This window comes from Schistocerca nitens, chromosome 7 (genome assembly GCF_023898315.1).
Source record: "Schistocerca nitens isolate TAMUIC-IGC-003100 chromosome 7, iqSchNite1.1, whole genome shotgun sequence".
Lineage (NCBI taxonomy): Eukaryota > Metazoa > Arthropoda > Insecta > Orthoptera > Acrididae > Schistocerca > Schistocerca nitens.
The window spans coordinates 30,009,809-30,036,177 of record NC_064620.1 but is presented as its reverse complement, the minus strand read 5'-3'; positions in this window follow the sequence as shown (position 1 = coordinate 30,036,177).

Here is a 26,369-nt window from a genome sequence, read left to right as displayed (position 1 = left end):
GGTGCTACAGAAGAATGCTGAAGATTAGATGGGTAGATCACATAACTAATGAGCAGGTATTGAATAGGATTGGGGAGAAGAGAAGTTTGTGGCACAACTTGACTAGAAGAAGGGATCGGTTGGTATGACATGTTCTGAGACATCGAGGGATCACCAATTTAGTATTGGAGGGCAGCGTGGAGGGTAAAAATCGTAGAGGGAGACGAAGAGATGAATACATTAAGCAGATTCAGAAGGATGTAGGCTGCAGTAGGTGCTGGGAGATGAAGAAGCTTGCACAGGATAGAGTAGTATGGAGAGCTGCATCAAACCAGTATCAGGACTGAAGACCACAACAACAACACGTAAAACGCAAAACTTTCAAGATTTACGTTCATATTTTTTCAAATAACAGATTCTTTTTTTTTTTTTTTTTGAGTCATCAGTGTTCTGATTGATTTGATGTGAGCCTCACAAATTCATCTTCTGCGCCAACCTCTTCCGCTGAGAATAGCACCTGTACCCTACGCCCTGAATTATTCGTTGGACGTATCACAATATCTTTGTTCCCCAACAGCTTTTACCCTTTGCAGCTCTCTCCAGTACCATGTAGGCTATTTCCTGACGTCTTAACACATGTCTTATCATCCTGTCCCTTTTTCTTGTCAGTGTTCTCCATGTGTTTCTTTCTTCGCCGATTCTGCGATGAACCTTCTAATTCTGTACCTTATCAGTCTACCTAATTTTCAACATTCTTCTGCAGTACCACATCTCAAACGCATAGATTATCTTCTGTTCTGATTTTCTCACTATCCATGATTCGCTACTATACAACGTTGTGCTGCAAACGTGCTTTCTCAGGAGTTTCTTCCTCAAATTAACTTCTATGTTTGATACCAGTAAACATCTCTTGGCCACGAAAACTTTAAAATTATTTTGAAAATATGTTCTCTCTTCTTTCTATTACCTGGTCGTAGAAGGACATGCGCATGTGCCAGGTCGAAAGCAGCCTCAAACTGAGGTTTCCACCGTCGTGTCAAAGTCCACTCTGCAGTTCGCCACGGGTCCCCTTAGTAGCTGTGTGCTACATTGTCCTATCCCATCCCAACACCACTGGCAGAGAAATGCACAACCAGTCCTTTAAAATTTTCATCACGCTTTTTTATCAAAAACCTTTTAAGAATTTCTTTGTAAAATTTTGTCTGAATGCCTCCTTATGCTGAATTTCACCGTATGAAGAAATGGTGAAAGTGATTGCTAGCTTCAGTTTGGTTCAATTAGGTGTAGTAATAATAAATATAGAGTAACGGAGAAGGTGATAATTCGATTCTTAAAATGGTCAAATTTGGCGACATTTCTCAAAATCCATCCACTATCTGGAAAAAAGTGGTACAAATCGACTGTACCACATTTAGCGGCAGTAAGATTTCCGCAAACTTGAATCAGATGTGGTTGTCTCAAACTGAGAGTATATATAATTATTTTCTGAACGCTTGTGTCTACTTCCAGAATGAGATTTTCACTCTGCAGCGGAGTGTGCGCTGATATGAAACTTCCTAGCAGATTAAAACTGTGTGCCGGATCTTTGCCTTTCGCTTGGACAGCTCAGTTGGTAGAGCACTTGACCGCGAAAGGTAAAGGTCCCGAGTTCGAGTCTCGGTCCGGCACACAGTTTTAATCTGCTAGAAAGTTTCACTTGTATCTACTGTTACGCGGTATTTTAGAAATAATATTTTTCGTGTGGACGCTTATTTACGACAGCGATTTCAGCCTATTACGTCATTCTCTAGTGACAGCTCTCTATCACGCGCGCCAATGGAAAATAGATCCTTTCAACAGGACATTGTTCTCGTGCCTGCCCTGTTTGTATGATAAATATGTATAGTAGTACAGTAATCTGCCGCTGCAGTTTAGTGCATATGTGAGTAGTGATGGGCTAACGTACATGAGTATCTACAGACTATTTTGTTTTATGATAGACGGATATGTGTGCTCGCACTATGTAACAGGTCAACAACGTATTTAATAGTAATGACAGCGACATTTAAATGTCTCAGCTCATTTTAGGTTGACGTGACCTAAAGACCTTCACTTGGTAATGGCCTAAGGCCGAAATTGCAATCGTGAAATGAAGAAAATGTTTCAGTCACTGGCGTAAATATGATGTCTTTTATATAGTACAGGAATCTTTCTCATTTGTATAAAAGAGCGTAGTACTTCATGTAATAATTACCATCGAGTTTATGTTATCTTCGCATTTGATTTTCACTGTACGTCGACCAGGTGTGACATTTGACAACTCTGTCTCAAACTTTTCGTCAAAGAGCGAGTATCAAAAAAAGACTATCACAAAAGCTGTAAGGGATGTAAAACCGTTAAGAAGCTCTCAGGAACTGGCTACTAGAGCTGGATTTGCTTTTTCCACCAGACTGTGATGTCGAGTGGAAGACTCTAGACGCAAACGGTTGTGCCGCTCTCATCGCAATACATATGACTGTGCTTAGTTAACCTTAACAAACACCAAATCCAAAGTAAAATTTAGAGGAGAAATATCTGAACCATTTACGATTAAAACAGGGTTGAGACAGGGAGATTGTTTATCACCATTGCTATTCAATTGTGCTCTTGAATATGTAATGAGAGAATGGTACAAGGAAAATCCTATGAATATTAAAATTGGAACTAAGGAAGATAAAATAAACCTAAATTGCTTGGGATTTGCTGATGACCTAGCATTACTAGCTAATAATATTCAGGAAGCCACGAAACAAATAACAAGCTTACAAAATATAGCACAAAAATTAGGACTCCAGATATCATTTGAAAAGACTGAAATAATGGTAACGCATCCACTTGTAATAGATCACATCACAGTGAACAATAGGGAAATTAAAATAGTGAAACAATTTAAATACCTGGGTGAAATTATAACACATAAATTGGACGAGAAACCTGCATGGCGAGCAAGAACTAATAAAATGATAAAAGCTCAAAAACTAACATGGTCTACGTACAATAAAAAATGTCTATCAATCAAAACAAAATTAAAACGTTACAAGACGGTGGTTCAACCAGAGGTTACATACGGAAGTGAAACTCTTTTTAAAGTCACCCAGAAAAACAGAATTGACAAAATTTTAAAAGTAGAGAGAAGAATTGCTAGAACATGCATAAATAAGAAATATCAAAAAGCTGGGCAGTGGCGGATAGTTCCAAATGAAGTGGTATACAGAGAACTGGAGCCCATCACTGATACTATACGAAAGAAAAGGATCTCTTTTTGTGGTCACATTCTGAGGACACCAGAAACCAGATTATCAAGGAAAATTATTGAGAAACTATGGAATTTGAAACAACAAGGAGGATGGCTTAAGGAAATAAGAGAGGATATGGAAGAACTGGAAATAACTCTGGATGATTTGCAGAACAAAACGCCAAATTTAAAGAAGTTGAGGGATACAGAAATAAGATTTAAACCAAAAATTGACAAACGACATACAATGAAAAGTGTATTTACAGATAAGGAACGACGAAAAGCATCGGAACGAATGAAGAGATACTGGGCCACTCGGAAGGGGAAAATACCAAAGAAGAGGACCAGAAATGATTGACTGAAGTGGTCCAATGAGGCCGTAAAAGCAGCAGCAGAAGAAGAAGAAGTGTTATTGTACTAAAATATTTTGTATAATTCGCATACGTCAGTGCTTCATAAATCACTTCAGCATAGCTTCCAAGCAATTTTCCTGGGTGTATTACAACTTCCTCTCTTTTCGCCATTAGGGGATATGCCCAGCATTGTCGAACATGATCGTTTTGGTGGTCCAGGTGTGGGGAAGTACGGGGTATTCAAAAAGTCTCTCCGCAGTGCCGTATGATTGTTAGTCGCGCGTGCCTTATGCTGCAGTGAATATACCGAAATGAAACCCAGTGAAATAGAAGTAATTAATTTATTGAATATTCATTATTACTTACAAATTTTCACATTAAATGCTGAAAGTGTCTGCCCTGTTGTTAAATACACATTTCAATTCGTCTAATCATGTTTCCAAACACAAGCTGTAACATTTCTTCTGTAACAGAAGCAGTTAAAGTGGATATTACAGTTTTCAATTCATCGATGGATTTTGGACGGTTTTTATAGACAGTAGATTTCGCTGCATCCCAGAAGAAGAAGTCAGGTGGTGTTAGGTCAGGCGATCGTGGAGGCCAAAGGCCCTGTCAAATTATGCGATCACCAAAAACATCAACAAGCAGTGACATTGAAACGCGAGCTGTATGCGCCGTTGCACCATCTTGTTAAAAATAACCGTTCAGTATTTCACTTAAGACAAGTTCTCCTATGAATGGGTACAAAATATCACTGCACTATCGGTGAGCGTTTATTGTTTCGTTGAAAAATATGGGACGTACAATCCGACGTCTAGTAATTGCAATCCACACTCCTATTTTCACAGAATGAAGTGGTTTCTCATGAATACACAATGGATTTGCAGTACTACACATACGAGAATTTTGCGAGTTCGTGTCCCGGATAAATGAGACCACACCTCATCAGTGAAAACGTTTCTTCAAGAATACCACTTCCATTTTGTCGAACGAAATTTTTGAACCATTGACAATAATACAGTCTCTTGCCATGATCAGTATTTTTCAGTTCTTGCACGACTGTCACTTTGTGTGGGAAAAGTTATATTTTTTTCCTTACATCTGTGTGGGCCGTTCCCACACTAACATAGATTTCCTGGGCGAGTTTTCTTACTGACTTGTTCGGACTCATGAACATTTTATCGGAAATATCGAGTAGTTTATCCTCAGGCAAAACGCTAGGACGACCACTCATCGGTATACTTCGAAATTTGTTAATCAGATCTCGCGCAGTATCGCAATGTGGGAGTGTTGTCTCCGGGAAAACTGAATTAAATGTTTGACGAACTGAAACTGTGTATTTACCGCCAGCTTTGAACACTTGTTTGACTAAAAACACACGCTTTTCAATGGTTATCATTTTAACACTGACAATAACGAAACAAACGAACAAAGGAAGCAAACTTAAACGTTCACTTCAACACGTAACGACACACACCAACGATACTACTGGAGCTGTCTGAGATAAACGAAACAGTGGAATGTTGAGAGTGTCCACTTGAAAAGAAGTAAAACAGGCAGGCGAACAATCATACGGCACGCGCAGCTAACAATCATACAGCACTGCGGAGAGACATTTTGAGCAACCCGTATAATGTGCATTTTCAACTTCTCGCGGCGTAATGAACAATCCATTAAATTTCGGGCGTGCAGCCGCGCAAATAAAATTTCCTCTTCTGATATTCCGGCCGCGTATCGTCCGGCCATCCTCAGAGCGAGTCACAAGACTGACGACAAGGTGCCAAGCGCAACCTAATACGCTCCACCGCGGCGGTACTGCGCATGCGGGTCACAGATGCTTGTCGGCGGCAGAGACATACGCTTGCTTACACATGCGCCGCCTGTGGCGAAGGCGTACAGACATTCGATTCGCTTGTCGATGTTTGATTGGCGGCGGTGACACCATGACGACTTCTCTGCAGTTTAATTACTCCAAGAGCCGGATTACATGCTTTGTCCAAATTAAAAGCATTATCTCTGTTTATTCAAGGAAGCTATAGAAATTCATTATCTAACAATTTAATAAACAGAGATAATGGTTTTAAATTGGACAAAGCATGGAATCCGGCTCTTGGAGTAATTAAACTGCAGAGAAGTCGTCATTGTGTCACAGCCGCCGATCACACATCGATAAGCGAATCGAATGTCTGTACGCCTTCGCCACAGGCGGCGCATGTGTAAGCGTATGTCTCTGCCGCCGACCAGCATCTGTGACCCGCATGCGCAGTACCGCCGCGGTGGAGCGTATTAGCTTGCGCTTGGCACCTTGTCGTCAGTCTTGTGACTCGCTCTGAGGATGGACGGACGATACGCGGCCGGAATATCAGAAGAGGAAATTTTATTTGCGCGGCTGCATTCCCGAAATTTAATGGATTATTCATTACGCCGCGAGAAGTTGAAAATGCACATCAAGTACCTCTTCGGGGAGGAAATGGTTTCATGGGTCGATAGTCTGGACAAAATAAGACACCAGAGAGCAAGACTATTGAGCTCCTTGAGTTTCTTACTGAAGTGCCGCGACCATGGAGTTGTCCGAAAATTTGCAAGGTTGTTTCACTTTGTTAAGAATGCTGCAGTAAATATAATTTTACATAGGGCTGGTTCCGCTATTGTCAGAGAAAGAATTCGTTTTACTCGTCGGAAGTTGGACGTTGTTTCTGAACATCTGTATCATCTGCATCCGAAGGTAGCAGCTGTTTTATCTCCTGACTCCAGCGACTGGGTCGATGGCACGACATGGGCTAAGTCTGACTGGGTTCGCGAAGTGGCTACTAAAGGACAGATTACCAAGTACAGCCGATTGGACCAGCTTTATCAGGTGGACTCTGTTATTCGACGCCCTGTCATAAATTTGACGGGTAAGGATTTGGACGAAGCTACGTTGTCTGTCTTAACTAAAGGGCTAAATTTTGCCCCGCTCCAAATACTTTGCCGATATCATCTTTCATCAGTGCCATTGAAGAAGCTGTCCGACCACTATCAGAGGATTCTGCGGAAGAAATCAGACGAGAAACCTGTCAAGCAATCACGAAGCATCATCCACAAAGAAGCAATGTTTCCAAGGAAGAAAGACGTGCGATAGGAAAGCTGCTTGAGGACACTGATACAGTCGTCCTGCGTGCTGATAAAGGTAACGCTACCGTCCTTTTGCCTCAGGAAGTCTACAAGGAAAAGATATGTGGTCTACTTAGTTCTGGTGAATACCGGAAGATTAACAAAGATCCTACTAACAAGGTGACAGTAAGGACTGCTGCCTTGCTGAACGCTTCATCACTACTGAAGGAAGTCATAAGGAGTTTAAAAGTACGAGGTGCAGTACCACCGAGATTTTATGGTCTTCCTAAAGTTCATAAGATGGGTAAGGATGAGCGTCTAGAGGACTTGTCTGTGAGACCTATAGCGAGCACTATTGGTTCACCAACATATTTTTCTGCCAAATATTTAGCTTCCTTATTAAAACCATTCGTAGGAAAATGTAGTCACCACATTCGTAATTCTATGGATTTTATTCAGACACTTAGCAATGCCAGGCTAAATAGTACGGATGTGCTTGTTAGTTTTGACGTGGTATCATTATACACCAAGGTACCTTTAAAGGACTCTTTATCTCTTATCAGCCAACATTTTGATAAGAACATTACGGCCTTATTTGAACATGTGCTTTTAACATCTTATTTTCAGTTTAATGGTGAATTTTATGAGCAAATTGATGGTGTTGCCATAGGAAGCCCCCTCTCCCCTCTGGTAGCTAATTTATTGATCGAAGACTTCGAGGACAAGGCACTAGGCTCTGCAAGTTTTAAACCTACGGTCTTCTGGAGGTACGTGGACGACACATTCGTGGTATGGCCCCATGGTATGGATGAATTACATCGATTTCTTGAGCATTTGAATTCCATCCATGCTAGCATTAAATTTGCTATGGAAATAGAAAAAGACGCCTGCCTCCCCCTTTTGGATGTTGTCGTTCGCCGTAAAAGTGATGGCACATTAGGACATGCTGTATATCGGAAACGAACGCACACAAATCTATATCTTCATGCCAGTAGCTGCCGTCACCCTTCACAGACCACAGGTGTCCTTAAGACCTTAGTGCATCGGGCGGACTGTATATCCGATACAGACAATTTGAAAGAAGAGCTCACATACCTCAAGAGCATTTTTAAATCGAATGGATATTCTCCGCAACACATTAGTAGAGCATTCGATGCAAAACCTAAATAGCAGGTATGTGATGGCGAAGAAGATACTAATTTCTTCAGATCTAGTGCGTTTTTGCCCTATGTGGGTGCTCTTTCTTCAAAGGTAGGCCGTATTCTTGGGAAACACTGTGTTAAGGTGATCTTCCGGCCCTCCACGAAGATTGCAGCTTTACTCGGCTCTGTGAAGGACAATTTACTGCTTCGTAAAGCGGGTGTGTATCAGATTTCTTGCGGAAATCGTGAGCAGTCATACATGGGTCAAACAACACGCACCGTTCATGAGAGGTGTTTGGAGCATCGAAGATACACACGCTTATTACAGCTAGACAAGTCAGCTGTGGCCGAACATTGTGTTGATACAGGACATTGCGTGAATTACAGTGATTTGAAGATTTTAACATGCATCTTTTTGGGAATCTGTATTCAAGGAAGCTATAGAAATTAGATTAGCTAACAATTTAATAAACAGAGATAATGGTTTTAATTTGGACAAAGCATGGAATCCGACTCTTGGAGTAATAAAACTGCGGAGAAGTCGTCATGGTGTCTCCGCCACCAATAAAACATCGATAAGCGAATCGAATGTCTGTACGCCTTCGCCACAGGCGGCGCATGTGTAAGTGTACGTTTCTGCCGCCGACCAGCATCTGTGACCCGCATGCGCAGTACCGCCGCAGTGGAGCATATAAGGCCGCTCTTGGCACCTTGTCGTCAGTCTTGTGACTCGCTCTGAGGATGGCCGGACGATACGCGGCCGAAATATCAGAAATTTTATTTGCGCGGCTGCATGCCCGAAATTTAATGGAACCCGTATAATTCTGCATGGACTTATGTGACCTCCAGCTCTCTCAACACTGTAGACTCGCCGATGACACTGTACTGCATTCACACGTGCGTCTTTTCCGGGGTGTTTTCGGCCCTGACTTCATTTTGTGGATGACGATGCGTACCCGCGTCGAGCAGCGGAGGTGGAGAAGTCCCTGGAGCGAGAGGGTATTGGGTGAATGAACTAGTCTGCGGGTTCCGTGGACTTAAATCCCAACGAGCACGTGTAGGACACGTGCTGCAGCACGTTCCCGCCGTTCACGTGCACCACCGACGATACAGTGGGCGTCAACCGCTCTGGTGGAGGAACGGATCACCTTGCCAGCCCGTTTCAGAGCACGTATAGCCGCCGGTGGCAGTCACACACGCGATTAAGAACCACGTACCTCTTTTTGTAGTGTCCAGGGGAGCATCACGAATCGCAGTGCCTTCGGAGTGAGAACTGTCGTTTCTGTTCATCTCAGTGCGTAGTTCTCTCAGTTACCTTCTGTACTATACTGTATCAGCTCGTTCTACGTGTGGTCCAAATTTCATCGAGTTATCTTACTGTTTCAGGCGAAAGCGACTTTCTCACATACGTTTGCAGCATATTCGACACGACCGATTGCGGACCTCTGGTATAGAGCCGAGTGGAGGGTCTGAATCAGAGACTCAGACGGTTCTGCGACCGTGTAGGCTGCACATTCCTCAACTTGCGCTAAAGGGTGGTTGGGTTTCCAGTTCCGCTGAATAGGTCAGGTGTCCACTATACGCAGGAGGCGGCTGCACGGGTAGCAAGGATTGTGTGGCGTGGACTGGGCGGTTTTTTAGGTTAGAGGGTCTCGGGGAAACACAAGAAGGGCTTCAGTCACGAAGGGTAAAGGCTGAACACAGGAAGAACGTAGATTCAGGAACCATTGGTATAACAGTTGCAAATTGTCGTAGCTGTGTTGTCAAAGTACCAGAGCTCCAAGCGCTAATACAAAGCACTGATGCTCAAATAGTTATAGGCACTGAAAGCTGGCTAAAGCCGGATATAAGCTCAGCCGAAATTTTTGCCAAGAACCTAACGGTGTTCCGAAAGGATAGGCTAAACACGGTTGGCGGAGGCGTGTTTGTTGCTGTCAGAAGTAGCTTAACTTGTCGCGAAATTAAAGTAGATCCTTCCTCTGAGTTAGTATGGGTAGAGGTAATTGTTGGCAACCAGAATGAAATGATAATTGAATCCTTTTACCGACCTGCAACTTGACAGCCTTCCGAAATGCCTTCACAAAAGAAGACGAAGAAAATACTCCAGAATTCGAATCGAGAACGACTGCCAACATGAGTAACGTAGAAGTAAATATCCTCGGAGTACTGAAACAACTTAAATCTCTTAATAAAAGCAAGTCTTCTGGTCCAGACTGTACACCAATTAGTTTCCTTTCGGAGTATGCTGATGCATTTGCTCCACACTTAACAATCGTATAAAACCGTTCACTCGACAAAAGATCCGTACTCAAAGACTGGAAAGTTGCACAGGTCACACCAATATTCAAGAAAAGTAGTAGGAATAATCCACTAATTTACAGGCCCATATCGTTAACGTCGATATGCAGCAGGATTTTAGAACATATATTGTGTTCGAACATTATGAATTACCTCGGAGAAAACGGTATATTGACACACAGTCAATATGGGTTTAGAAAACATCGTTCCTGTGAAACACAACTAGCTCTTTAATCACACGAAGTGTTGAGTGCTATTGACAAGGGATTTCAGATCGATTCCATATTTCTGGATTTCCGGAAGGCTTTTGACACTGTACCACACAAGCGGCTAGTAGTAAAATTGCGTGCTTATGGAATATCGTCTCAATTATGTGAATGGATTTGTGATTTCCTGTCAGAGAGGTCGCAGTTCGTAGCAATTGAAGGAAAGTCATCGAGTAAAACAGAAGTGCTTTCTGGCGTTCCCCAAGGTAGTGTTATAGGCCCTTTGCTGTTCCTTATCTATGTAAACGATATTGGAGACAATCTCAGCAACCGTCATCGGTTGTTTGTAGATGACGCTGTCGTTTATCGACTAATAAAGTCATCAGAAGATCAAACCAAACTGCAAAACGATTTAGAAAAGATATCTGAATGGTGTGAAAAGTGGCAGTTGACGCTAAGTAACGAAAAGCGTGAGGTCATCCACATGAGTACTAAAAGGAACTCGTTAAACTTCGGTTACACCATAAATGTCTAATCTAAAAGCCGTAAACTCAACTAAATACCTAGGTATTACAGTTACGAACAACTTAAATTGGAAGGAACACACAGAAAATCGTGTGGTGAAGGTTAACGAAAGACTGTGTTTTATTGGCAGGACACTTAGAAAATGTTACAGACCTACTAAGGAGACTGCTACAGACCTACTAAGGAGACTGCCTACACTACGCTTGTCCGTCCTCTTTTAGAATACTACTGCGCGGTTTGGGATCCTTACCAGATAGGACTGACGGAGTACATCGAAAAAGTTCAAATAAAGGCAGCAAGTTTTGTATTATCGCGAAATATGTGAGAGAGTGTCACAGAAATGATACACGATTTGGGCTGGAAATCATTAAAAGAAACTCGGTTTTCGTTGCCATGGAATGTTCTCAAGAAATTTCAATCGCCAACTTTTTCCTCCGAATGCGAACATATTTTGTTGACACCAGCCTACATAGGGAGGAACGATCACCACGATAAAATAAGGGAAATCGGAGCTCGTACGGAAAGATATAGGTGTTCATTCTTTCCGCGCGCTTTACGAGATTGGAATACTAGAGAATTGTAAAGGTGATTCGATGAACCCTCTGCTGGGCACTTAAATGTGATTTGCAGAGTATCCATGTAGATTTATATTTAGATGTAGATGTTTGACGAACCATTTTGCCAACGTAGCTGATCTTCAGTACTCTTTTGTATCACCACACAGCACCACCTGATTGAATTAGATTACAGTCACTGTTGTTTTATTATCTTCTAGAAAGTCAGTTTTCTGCTGTTTTTCTTAGTGGAGCAGCTCTGGCCTTCTGTCTTACCTTCCTTCAATTTCCTGTGGTTTGCCCGTTCCATGTGCAGATTCACGAAACGTTTCATATGTCTTTGTGGTTACCGGGTGTGGTCAGCCAGTGAATAAATCACATTTTCTCGCTGGACTGTTTTCCAGCCAGTTAGGTCGCAAACAAATCGTCTTGGGCAAACCCTCAGGACTGCAACTGAAACGTAAGCTGTGTTAAACGCAAATAGTAACTTCTTTAGAACATCTTGCCATTTTCGGGTTGCTTATTTCTCAAGCCGGCCGCGGTGGTCTAGCGGTTCTAGGCGCTCAGTCCGGAGCTGCGCGACTGCTACGATCGCAGGTTCGAATCCTGCCTCGGGCATGGATGTGTGTGATGTCCTTAGGTTAGTTAGGTTTAAGTAGTTCTAAGTTTTAGGGTACTGATGACCATAGATGTTAAGTCCCATAATGCTCAGAGCCATTTGAACCAATATGTTATCCGCTCCTACCTTCCACGCTTGTACCACTACATATACCCAACAGCACACTTACACACTCTCCACATCCTGTCTCAATGTAATTTTATCTTCTCCTCCTACCTGGCAACGAAATCTTCCAACTTCGGCAGAATACTTGTGTCTCTCTACATCATGGCTCCTTTTGGAATCCCCGCTATCCCACACTGCTCCTTCTTCTCCCAAGTTCGGGGTCCTTTTCCCAAACTCTTCCATTCCACATCATTTCTAAAACACTGTTTCCGTGTGTACTGCTTATACAACGCTGAACAGTTATCAGTGACAATTATTACCGATGTGCTTTCGAGTGCTGAGCTGAGTTCTTGTTTCCATTTGATATACAATATTTCGGCCACCGACAAAGCAATGTTACTCAAGTCTGCGAGCTGTGCTGCTAACTGTAGGTTTGTGTTCGCTGCCTGCACGCCAACAGGACGCTGCACTACTTCTGGTGTCGTGCTATTCATGCTGCCTACTACGCCCATCCATGGTCTTCTGTTTTTTAAAGCATTCAGTGATATCCCGTGCTGTTGTTGTTCTCGTCTTCAGTCCGGAGACCGGTTTGATGCAGCTCTCCATGCTACTCTATCCTGTGCAAGCTTCTTCATCTCCCAGTATCTACTGCAAATTACATCCTTCTTAATCTGCTTAGTGTATTCATCTCTTGGTCTCCCTCCACGCTTTTTACCTCCGCTCTTCTCTCCAATACTAAACTGATGGTCCCTTGATGCCTCAGAACGTGTCCTACCAGCCGATCCCTGTTTCTAGTCAAGTAGTGCCACAAATTCCTTGATGTGTCGGCAGCTGGGCCAACACCTTGTAGATAGAGGTGGCTTAAAGGGCACGCGAGACTAACGCAGACGGGCGTGAAGTACTGGAACAGGATACGTAATTAATGCTATGAAGAATAGAACGGAGCTTCTCATATACTTATCTTTAATGTCTTCTTGTACATCTCTATGGTGAACACAAGTGAGACTCTAATTACAATCACTGTAAGGATAATGGCGCCTTGCTAGTTCGTAGCCATTAACTTAGCTGAAGGCTATTCTGTCTCTCGGCTAATGAGAGAGAAAGGCTTCGTAAGTCTAGTCGCTAGTTCTGTCGTCCGTACAACTGGGGCTGAGTTCGAGTCAGTCTCTCGAGACCTGCCTTGTGGTGGCGCTAGGTTTGCGATCACACAGTGGCGACACGCGGGTCCGACATGTACTACAGGACCGCGGCCGATTTAAGCTACCACCTAGGACGTGTGGTGTCTGGCTGTGACACCACATTCCTCTTCTCTCCAGTTATGGATTAGTTACGTAATCGACCCATCTAATCTTCAGCATTATTCTGTAGCACCACATTTCGAACGCTTCTATTCTCTTCCTGTCCAAACTATTTCACTTCCATACATGGCTACACTCCATGCAAATACTTCCAGAAAAGACTTCTCGACACCTAAATCTATTTCTCTTTTTCAGAAGCGCTTTCCTTGCCATTGCCAGTCTACATTTTATATCCTCTCTACCTCGACCATCATCAGTAATTTTGCTCCCCAAATAGCAAACCTCGTCTACCACTTTAAGTGTCTCATTTCCTAATCTAATTCCCTCAGCATTCGACTACATTCCGTTATCATCGTTTTGCTTTTGTTGATGTTCATCTCATATTCTTCTGTCAAGATACTGTCCATTCCGTTCCACTGCTCTTCCATGTCCTTTGCTGTCTGCGACAGAATTACAATGTCATCGGAAAACTTCAAAGTTTTTATTTCTTCGCCATGGATTTTAATTTTTCCTTTGTTTCCTTTACAGCTTTCTCAATATACAGATTGAATAACATCGGAGACAGGCTAAAACCTTGTCTCTCTCCCTTCTCAACCATGCTTCCCGTTCGTGCCCCTCGGCTCTTATAACTGCTATGTGGTTTCTGTACAAATTGTAAATAGCCGTTCGCTCCCTGTATTTGACCCCTGCCACCTTCAGGCAACATTGTCAAAAGCTTTCTCTAAGTCTGCAAATGCTAGAAACGTAGGTTTGCTTTTAGTTAATCTATCTTCTATGGTAAGTAACGCACATTTTCTCAGCGTCTCCCACCTCTGAAGAATGTAAGGGGGGCGATATGTTCACAAATACAGTGCTAGCCACCAAGTCTAGTTGAAAACAGGCACAGAGATTTCAATTTAAACAAATCATGGGGACTTGCTCTGAATTTATTAAAATGGCTCTAAGCACTATGGGACTTATCATCTGAGGTCATCAGTCCCCTAGATTTAGAACTACTTAAACCTAACTAACCTAATAACATCACACACATCCATGCCCAAGGCAGGATTCGAACCTGCGACCGTAGCAGCAGCGCGGCTCCAGACTGAAGCACCTAGAACCGCTCGACCACAGCGGCCGGCTCTGAATTTATTAAGATCTGCCCAGTTACGCCTGCACCAGAGCTGTGAACCTTCGAAAGAATGTGCCTTTCATGGAATATCAGTGTGGGCACGGTGGGTGTCAGGAGTCTAACTCAGCTATAAACAGTGCCACGACACCACCGGTGTTCCAGAGTTTGGTTGTAGTCCAGCTAGCGAATACACGTAACAGCACAACTTGTACGTAACACATGAGGTAACGATTTGGTCAGACGTTGAAATATTGTGTATGAAACAAGCACTCGACTCAATACCAGAAGCACCTCTTTAACACTGTGATATAGTCCAAAGATTACAGTGCCACATCAAAGTGCCACATGTGGTGTGCGTACTGTAAGACCTTCGGTACACACACCATCAGATTATTTGACTTGTCGCTCTAGCGAAGTAGGCGAGTGTCTGCAATATGTTTCGTGGTCTTATCGTGGCGTGTTTATCTTCTGCCGTTAGGTCAGACGATAAAAATGCCACTTGCACGCTTAGAGTAGCAGATTGACGGTGACCAACTTTAAACAGAACTTGATTAATTTTCAGACACATTTATTAAAATAATAAAAAGCATAGAAATTACTTAACTTGATCCTAGATGCTGTTTACAATTGACAATCTGAAGTTCCTTTGGTCTTGGTACGTTAATCTTATTCTCACATATCTCTGATACTTGACAAAGTGTCTATACATTTCTCTTCATGGCTATGTACAGGAATATGATAATCTTATTAGGCGCAGACTGAAACTTGACTATACACTGGTACAGACAAATGCAGACTAATGCACACAAATGCAGACTGATTCATCGGAGGTCTGTACACTCGTTATAATGCCTTGAGCGTTCAGGTATTACTGCGCGAGTGTGTTCCGCGAGGAGAAAAGGTTCTACGTTAGCAGCAATCTCATTGGCTGCGTTACACATTAATACGCGGGTCGGCGGAAGCAGAATTTGGTCCGTCTCTTAGGCAGCGCCATCACGTAGTGCGGAGATGGACGAGCGCTGCGCCTGCGCTGTTGTGTTCAGCGGGGCGCACTCTATTGGGAAAGTTGTGTACGCGCTGACACCACATAAGTTGGCGATGTCTCGCTGAAATCCGAAAAGACGAATAACAAGCACTGATGAAGACACGCCCTCTATCTCAGAACTGCAGCACTATCACACGGAGGTGTAGAGGGGGGGGGGGGGGTGTTTCGTGGAAGGAGACCAGACAGCGAGGTCATCGGTCTCATCGGATTAAGGAAGGACGGGGAAGGAAGTCGGCCGTGCCCTTTGAAAGGAACCATCCCGGCATTTGCCTGGAGCGATTTAGGGAAATCACGGGAAACCTAAATCAGGATGGCCGGACGCGGGATTGAACCGTCTTCCTCCCGAATGCGAGTCCAGTGTCTAACCACTGCGCCACCTCGCTCGGTCACAAAGTAGATGAGCACAGGCTCTTTCATCACCAGTTCATGAAGTCCAATGGAGCAGTCAGCGTCATGTATTTGGGACACTACCACTAGTCATGGAATGTATTCGTAACTGCGAATATGGACAACTATCAGTTGTATAATGAAATGACAACGAGAATCTGTGCCAGACTGGGACTAGAAACCGGGTTTCCAGCTTATCACGAGCGGTCACCTTACCATCAAGCTGTCCGAGAATGACTCGTGGCCAGACCAAACTTTCATATGTCGTCAACCAGGCATCTACAGCTTGCACTCATACGTTCATTATTTACTGTCCGCCTCGTACCTGAGTGGTCAGCGCGACGGAATGTCATAACCAACGGTCCGGGTTCGATTCCCGGCTGGGTTGGGGGATTTTCTTCGCTCAGGGACTGGGTGTTGTGTTGTCCTTATCCTCATCCTTTCATCCCCATCGACACGCAAGTTGCCGAAGTAGCGTCAACTCGAAAGACTTGCTCCAGGCGAATGGTCTACCCCACGGGAGGCCCTAGCCACACGACATTTCCATTTCCATTATTTACATCCCTATATGGGGGAGACATTTTAACCGAAAGTCGCTAGTGCAGTGTCAGCGGAAAAATACGATATCCAAATCTCAAATGGATCTATGGCTGTAAATGTTCAACATGTACTTCAAGAGATGACTTTGTAGTTGTATGCGTGAGATGATGCTTTACTACTCAAACACAGTTCTAAATACTGAGCTTATTCCTGTGGCAATGGGTTGTATATAGTTAAGCAAACTTCTTAGTGTAATAAAGTGATGTAATATTTTATACGCTGTAGTTCCGATGAGCCATCTTCCAGAGCAATCAAAAAATCAACAGCTATGACTAGACAACTGTATTCTCGTAAGGTAATAACAAACATAACAACTCAGACAAGGTTTAGAGTCATAGTCAGCCGAGGTTGCATGAGCAATGAGCACAGAAACTTCTAAATGTTTAGTAAGCATTAGTTTTACTGCAAGAGACACTAAACATTTCACTAGTTGTAAGCGGCGATCTGTTGATGAGAGTAGCCGAAATATGCAGATAATGCAGTTTTTAAAAAGTAGAATTTGTGTTCTAGAGGATTATTCTCTAAATCTTCATAATCATTTTGGGCTCATTTCAGAAATTCATTTTCTTTGTTAATACACACATCAAATAATGGTTTGCATCACCTCAGTTCCGAGAGTTCCGGAACCTGTACATAAAACTGGAATAGAATCAAATAAACGTCATTTTCGCCCTTTTTATTGCTCATGAAAACCACACGTTGCATGTTGTACCACCATACAGCGAGACCTTCAGAGGTGGTGGTCCAGATTGCTGTAGACATCGGTACCTCTGATACCCACTAGCAAGTCCTCTAGCATTAATGCATACTATCCACAAGTTCATCAAGGCACTGTTGGTGCAGGTTGTCCCACTCCTCAACGATGATACGGCGTAGATCCTTACAGTGGTTGGTGGGCCACGTTGTCCATAAACAGCCCCTTTCAATCCATCCCAGGCATGATCGATATGGTTCATGTCTGGAGAACATGCTGGCCACTCTATTCGAGCGATGTCGTTATCCTGAAGGAAGTAATGCACAAGATCTGCACGATGGCGTCTCGAATTATCGTCCATGTAGATGAATGCCCCGCCAGTATGGTGCCGATATAGTTGCACTATCGGTCGGAGGATTGCATTCACTTATCATACAGCCGTTACGACGCTGTCCACGACCACCAGCGGCGTACGCCGGCCCCACATAATGCCACCCCAAAACAACAGGGAACTTCCACCTTGCTGCACTCGCTGGACAGTGTGTCTAAGGCATTCAGGCTGACCGTGTTGCCTCCAAACACGTCTCCGACGATTGTCTTCTCGGTGGCATATGCGACACTCATCGTTGAAGAGAATGTGATGCCAATCCTGAGCGGTCCATTCGGTATGTTATTGGGCCCATCTGTATCGCACTGCATGGTGTCGTGGGTGTCGTGGTTGCAAAGATGGACCTTGCCATGGACGTTAGGAGTGAAGTTGTGCATCTTGCAGCCTATTGCGCACAGTTACAGTCGTAACACGACGTCCTATGGGTGAACGAAAAGCATTATTCAACATGGTGGCGTCGCTGTCAGGGTTCCTCTGAGCTATAATCCGTAGGTAGCGGTCATCCACGGCAGTAGTAGCCCTCTGGCGGCCTGAGCGAGGCATCTCATGGACAGTTCCTGTCTCTCTGTATGTCCTGCATGTCCGAAAAACATCGATTAGGTTCACTCCGACACCCCTGGACACTTCCCTTGTTGAGAGACCTTCCTGGAACAAAGTAACAATGCGGACTGTATCGAACCGCGGTATTGACCGTCTAGGCATGGTTGAACTACAGACAACACGACCCGTGTACCTCCCTCCGGGTGGAATTACTGGAACTGATCTGCTGTCGGACCCCCTCCGTCTCACAGGCGCTGCTCATGTATGCTTGTTTACATCTTGGGACAGGTTTAGTGTGGCCGAGCGGTTCTAGGCGCTACAGTCTGGAACCGTGCGACCGCTACGGTCGCAGGTTCGAGTCCTGCCTCGCGTATGGATGTGTGTGATGTCCTTAGGTTAGTTACGTTTAAGTAGTTCTAAGTTCTAGGGGACTGATGACCTCAGAAGTTAAGTCCCATAGTGCTCAGAGCCATTTGAACCAAAGAGGTTTAGTGACATCTCAAATGGCTCTGAGCACTATGGGACTCAACATCTTAGGTCATAAGTCTCCTAGAACTTAGAACTACTTAAACCTAACTAACCTAACGACATCACACACACCCATGCCCGAGGCAGGATTCGAACCTGCGACCGTAGCAGTCCCGCGGTGCCAGACTGCAGCGCCGGAACCGCTAGACCACCGCGGCCGGCTGTTTAGTGACATCTCTGAACAGTCAAACGGAATATGTCTGTGATACATTATCGACAGTCAACGTCTCTCTTCAATAGTTCTGGGAACAGGGATGATGCAAAACGTTTTTGGAGTGTGTAACAATAAATGAGCGTCCAACTTGTACCTAATAAGTTAATAAGAAATGCAATCGTTTGTTTTTAATCGGAAAACTGGTGATGCCAGTCAGTGATTTTATTGGGATTTTCCTTGTCTATGATTGACGTACCTAGTTCAGGCTAGAATCTCATGCCTACTCATTGCTTCCCTATTATAGCTAACAAGGGAACCTCCCCATCGCGCCCCCCTCAGATTTAGTTATAAGTTGGCACAGTGGATAGGCCTTGAAAAGCTGAACACAGATCAATCGAGAAAACCGGAAGAAGTTGTGTGGAACTACGAAAAAAAAAGTAAAATATACGAACTGAGTAGTCCATGCGAAATGTAGGCAACATCAAGGAGAGTGTGAAAGGACGAGCGCCGTGGTCCCGTGGTTAGCGTGAGCAGCTGCAGAATGAGAGATCGTAAGTTCAAGTCTTCTCTCGAGTGAAAAATTTTTTATTTTCAGACAATTATCAAAGTTCAGGCACTCACACATAATCAACTTCGCTCTCCAAATTTCCAGGACATGTTCAGATTTGCTTGGACATATGCAGGATTTGACGGTCTACACACGGAAACATTTGAAAACGTAAAAAACATATGTTTTGACACAGCACAGGGAAAACTGTGCTACTGTGAAACTGTTGCATTCATTTGTTGCAGTTTATGTGACAAAATCTTATGTTTTCATCACTTTTTTGGAAGTGATTATCACATCCACAAGAAAACCTAAATCGGGCAAGGTAGAAGAATCTTTTTACCCATTCGCCAAGTGTGCAAGTTAGGTGGGTCGAAAACACATTCCTCTAACGTGGCGCACATGCCGTCACCAGTGTCGTATAAAATATATCAGACGTGTTTTCCTGTGGAGGAATCGGTTGACCTATGACCTTGCGATGAAATGTTTTCGGTTCCTATTGGAGAGGCACGTCCTTTCGTCTACTAATCGCACGGTTTTGTGGTGCGGTCGCAAAACACAGACACTAAACTTTTAACAGTGAACAGAGACGTCAATGAATGAACGGACAAATCGTAACTTTGCGAAAATAAAGAAAGTAAAATTTTCACTCGAGGGAAGACTCGAACTAAGGACCTCTCACTCCGCAGCTGCTCACGCTAACCACGGGACCACGGCGCTACTGAGCTCGAATTGTCCTTGATGTTACCTATATTGCGCATGGACTACTCTGCTTGTATATTTTGCTTATTTTTTCATATTTCCACACAACTTCTTCCGGTTTTCGCGATTGATCTGTGTTCAGTTTTTCAAGGCCTATCCACTGTGTCAATTTATAACTAAATCTGAGGGGGGTGCGATGGGGAGGTTCCCTTGTAAGAAGATTTATGAACATTTGAAAGCCACTGAAGGACAGCGACGTCTCCTTTCTTATCAAGAGAGTGCACGACACAGAGCGTCGCTATATCGTCTGGTTCTTTACTCAGACTTGACCACACATGCAGAGGAAATATGGGCTTAGGAAGCCCGGCGAGTTCCATTAACGCTTTGAAAGCGCGTGTGGGCAGGGCTCGCCCGCCATTGGGATGAGAATGAGTTAGGCGGGCTTCTGGCGGCTGATTAAAAGCACAGCACGGGGGCGGGCGCCGGCAGCGTGCGACGGCGCTGCCTCCTTTGGCTGACGTCAGCCGCCGGCCTTGGGCAGTTTTAAGGCCTTCTTTGATTAAATTACAGGCGCGGCGCAGGCGCGTCAAATTTCCCTTACAGGATCTGCTATTTAGTCATATTTTAACAGCTTTGATTACACTCCGCTGTTGGCAATTGTTGTTTTTCTGCGCATCGGGCAGAGTGAAGCCTTTTTAATGCTTGAATGTGATCAAAGGTCTGCCCGGGAGCAAAGCAAGAGAAAATTCTCGGGTTTCGCATCAGGTAATGCTTTGGCATTTAGAAAAACTTTTTTTCCGTCCTCTGAGAAAATGTGCCATTTGGCGGAATGAAGAGAGACGCTAACATTTTTATAACCCCAGAAACTTTTAAATTTGGCTGCGTTCACTCAGTGAAAAATCATCTAAATGCTCCCAAGGAAAGTGGACAATACATTCCTCACACGATGTTTATGTACTGCAAGATACAAGTTGTGATTAATACTTTACAAGAAAGTGGTTTATGATTTTCATTAATGCTGAAATAAAACGTTGCAGCGCAATTTTCTTCAAATTTTTGTGGATATGTCTGAACATGCAGTAAAATGACTCAGAAGCATCATTCTTCATCTGAAAGAATGACAGTAAATACACTACTGGCCATTAAAATTGCTACACCACGAAGATGACGTGCTACAGACGCGAAATTTAACCGACAGGAAGAAGATGCTGTGATATGCCAATTATTAGCTTTTCAGAGAATTCACACAAGGTTGGCTGCTGACATGAGGAAAGTTTCCAACCGATTTGACATACACAAACAGCAGTTGACCGGCGTTGCCTGGTGAAACGTTGTTGTGATGCGTCGTGTAAGGAGGAGAAATGCGTCCCATCACGTTTCCGACGCTGATAAAGGTCGCATTGTAGCCTATCGCGATTGCGGTTAATCGTATCGCGACATTGCTGCTCGCGTTGGTCGAGATCCAATGACTGTTAGCAGAATACGGAATCTGTGGGTTCAGGAGGGTAATACGGAACGCCGTGCTGGATCCCAACGGCCTCGTATCACTAGCAGTCGAGATGACAGGCATCTTAACCGCATAGCTGTAACGGATCGTGCAGCCATGTCTCGATCCCTGAGTCAACAGATGGGGAGGTTTGCAAGACAACAACCATCTGCACAACAGTTCGACGACGTTTCCAGCAGCATGGACTATCAGCTCGGAGACCATGGCTGCGGTTACCCTTGACGCTGCATCATAGACAGGAACGCCTGCGATGGAGTACTCAACGACGATCCTGGGCGCACGAATGGCAAAACGTCATTTTTGGATGAATCTAGGTTCTGTTTACAGCATCATGATGGTGGCAGCCGTGTTAGGCGACATCGCGGTGAACGCACGTAGGAGGCGTGTATTCGTCATCGCCATACTGGCGTATCACTGGGCGTAATGGTATGGGGTGCCATTGGTTACACGTCTCGGTCACGTGTTGTTCGCAATGACGGCACTTTGAACAGTGAACGTTACATTTCAGATGTGTTACGTCCCGTGGCTCTACCCTTCATTCGATCTCTGCGAAACCCTACATTTCAGCAGGATAATGCACGACCGCATGTTGCAGGTCCTGTACGGGCCTTTCTGTATACAGAAAATGTTCGACTGTTGCCCTGGCCAGCACATTCTCCAGATCTCTCACCAATTGAAAACGTCTGGTCAATTGTGGCCGAGTAACCGGCTCAATACGTCAGTGAGTACTCTCGATGAATTGTGGTATCGTGTTGAAGCTGCATGGGCAGCTGTACCTGTACACGCCATCCATGCTCTGTCTGACTCAATGCCCAGGCGTATGAAGGCCGTTATTACGGCCAGAGGTGGTTGTTCTGGGTACTGGTTTCTCAGGATCTATGCACCCAAATTGCGTGAAAATGTAATCACATGTCAGTTCTAGTATAATATATCTGTCCAATGAATACCGGTTTATCATCTGCGTTTCTTCTTGGTGTAGAGATTTTAATGGGCAGTAGTGTATTTAACTTGGATTATTAAAATAAGGCTATGGAAAAAAGTCGCAAAACCACAAAATAACTAATGCAGAGTAATGAAATTTCGGGAATACTTTGTCTAGGTAACTTATTTAAGTGATTTACATTGCAAGATCACTGATTAATGTAAGGGTGAGATAAGGCACTGCAAATGTGAAATTCTGGTACATTAATAACCGCTGTAACCACAAGAATGTTGAAGAAAACATGGAGGCGTGAATGCGATGTGTTGTATAGGTGCCGGATGTCATTTTATAGTATGGAGTTCCATGCCTTCTGTACTTTATCGGTCAATACAGGGACGGTTAATGCTGTTTGTGGATGACGCTCGAGTTGTCGTCGGATGATACGTCATATGTGCTCAACTGGATACAGATCTGGCGATCGAACAGGCCGAGGCAACATGTCGACGCTCTGGAAAGCTTGTTGGGTTACAACCAACAGCGGTATGTGGGCGGGCGTTATCCCGTTGGAAAACGCCCCCTGGAATGTGGTTCATGATCGGCAGCACAATAGGTCGAATCATCAGATTGATTTATAAATTTGCAGTCAGGGTGCATGGAATAACCACGAGAGGGCACCTGCTGTTATACGAAGTCGCACCCCAGGGGTAAGACCGTTTGTCAGGCAGCCAGGCAGGTTGGTTGCACGTCATCGGCGGGCCTCCTTCTAACCAATACTCGGCCATCATTGCACTGAGGCAGAACCAGCTTTAAACAGAAAACACAACAGTCCTCCACCCTGCCCTCCAATGAGCTCTCGCCTGACACGACAAATGGCAGTGGTTTTGGATCAGTGGAATGCACACTGTAGGAATCTGGCTCGGTGCTATCCTTGATGTAACAGTTTTGTTATAGTTCATTGTTACACTGTAGAGTGAACTGTTGCTCAGATTACTGTTGCAGATGGAGTACGATTCGTCACTGTATAAAATGACTTTTATCTTGTTGTTGTTGTTGTGGTCTTCAGTCCTGAGACTGGTTTGATGCAGCTCTCCATGCTACTCTATCCTGTGCAAGCTTCTTCATCTCCCAGTACCTACTGCAACCTACATCCTTCTGAATCTGCTTAGTGTATTCATCTCTTGGTCTCCCCCTACGATTTTTACCCTCCACGCTGCCCTCCAATACTAAATTGGTGATCCCTTGATGCCTCAGAACATGTCCTACCAACCGATCCCTTCTTCTGGTCAAGTTGTGCCACAAACTCCTCTTCTCCCCAATCCTATTCAGTACCTCCTCATTAGTTATGTGATCTACCCATCTAATCTTCAGCATTCTTCTGTAGCACCACATTTCGAAAGCTTCTATTCTCTTCTTGTCCAAACTGGTTACCGTCCATGTTTCACTTCCATACATGGCTACACTCCATACAAATACATTCAGAAATGACTTCCTGACACTTAAATCTATACTCGATGTTAACAAATTTCTCTTCTTCAGAAACGCTTTCCTTGCCATTGCCAGTCTACTCTTTATATCCTCTCTACTTCGACCATCATCAGTTATTTTGCTCCCCAAATAGCAAAACTCCTTTACTACTTTAAGTGTCTCATTTCCTAATCTAATACCCTCAACATCACCCGACTTAATTCGACTACATTCCATTATCCTCGTTTTGATTTTGTTGAAGTTCATCTTATATCCTCCCTTCAAGACACCATCCATTCTGTTCAACTGCTCTTCCAAGTCCTTTGCTGTCTCTGACAGAATTACAATGTCATCGGCAAACCTCAAAGTTTTTATTTCTTCTCCATACCTACTCCGAATTTTTCTTTTGTTTCCTTTACTGCTTGCTCAATATACAGATTGAATAACATCGGGGAGAGGCTACAACCCTGTCTTACTCCCTTCCCAACCACTGCTTCCCTTTCATGTCCCTCGACTCTTATAACTGCCATCTGGTTTCTGTACAAATTGTAAATAGCCTTTCGCTCCCTGTATTTTACCCCTGCCACCTTTAGAATTTGAAAGAGAGTATTCCAGTTAACATTGTCAAAAGCTTTCTCTAAGTCTACAAATGCTAGAAACGTAGGTTTGCCTTTCCTTAATCTTTCTTCTAAGATAAGTCGTAAGGTCAGTATTGCCTCACGTGTTCCAGTATTTCTACGGAATCCAAACTGATGTTCCCCGAGGTCGGCTTCTACTAGTTTTTCCATTCGTCTGTAAAGAATTCGCGTTAGTATTTTGCAGCCGTGGCTTATTAAACTGATAGTTCGGTAATTTTCACATCTGTCAACATCTGCTTTCTTTGGGATTGGAATTATTATATTCTTCTTGAAGTCTGAGGGTATTTCGCCTATTTCATACATCTTGCTCACCAGATAAATATTTATATACGTATTTGGAGAGAGATAGATTGATTTTGATTCAGACTTTACTTCAAGTCGTAACTGGTACCTGAAGTTTGGTTACTGCCTCCTTTAATGATCAGCTTCTGCACCTGTTTGTGACGTATTATAATTTGGAGGAAGTTATTGTTCTTTAAGGTTTAAAATACGACTCTGTTAGTTACTTGGCGGTGTTACGGATAGCTTTGAGCCCAAGTTTTCGTAGCTTTTCATACCTAAGGGACCATTGTTGTAAGTAAATAAGATTAAACAGCAATCTGCTTTTCGCGAGAAAAGGAGATTGCTTGGCACACAAACTTCCTTCAAACTACACGTCCTGCTACATCAAAATTGGTCAGTGGAGTTCAGCACCATGTTATTGTACAAGAACATAATCCAATTACTGTAATTAAGAAATTATGAGAGGTTGTTACTTATTGACTGAAAACTATAGAGAATCCATTTCTTTTACTGTATTTTAGTGAACTCTGTGCACTTACAATTCTGTCGATTGATAGACGGCGGCGACAATGAAGTTCACCTCCTTTTCCAAAAACAAGATACTTCTATTCTTCACTTCCAGAAAATTTGTATACATAAATGTTTGGCAACTCTTACTCATACTTTACTCGGTTTTATCACTAAAATATCAATTTTCATTAAATGTAACAATACGTTCTGAGCGACGGCCTAACAATACGCCCTCTTTCCACAAGATACCGATTAACAGTCCTCGTTTTTTTTAATAAATCTATTGTCTTTTTTTTAGAGTCCGTACTCAAAGATTCACAACTACTATTGTTGCGGGGATTGCGCGCTAAAGAGTTTCTTGCTGTCCAGCTGCGCTTCCCTTCATTCAAGTACTTCTTGAATCACATTTACATGTACGCTATTTACACACATTACTGAGCTTCTCAGAATAAAATCAGGCACAAAATAGCTAAAAAAAGAAGCAGTGAGGCACGCATAACATTACAACTGCCATACGCCGAACATTACGGTCTTCCTTCTCGGTAGTGGCACGTGGCTGTCGGGAGCCCAGTCTTCTTGCGATCGTACGTTCTCTTGAACACTGCTGCCAGCAATCAAGTACAGTGGCTACATTCCTACCAAGTCGTCCTGCAGTATCGCAGACGGAACATCCAGCTTCTCGTAGCCCTATTACACGATTGCGTTCAAACTCGTTGAGGTGTTGGTAATGGCGTCTTTGTCTTTTTTTTTTTCTTTATTGAATTTCAATTCCCCCCGAAGGGGGCGGGCTGGCAGCAGCTTAGTATGCCGCTCTTCAGCCTACAGACTTTGTTATAAAGATGAAGAGAACAAATAATAACAAAACAGGCGATAAAATCGGAGACTTAGAGAGTAACAAGGCGAAAAGAAATCGTGGAACTTAAAA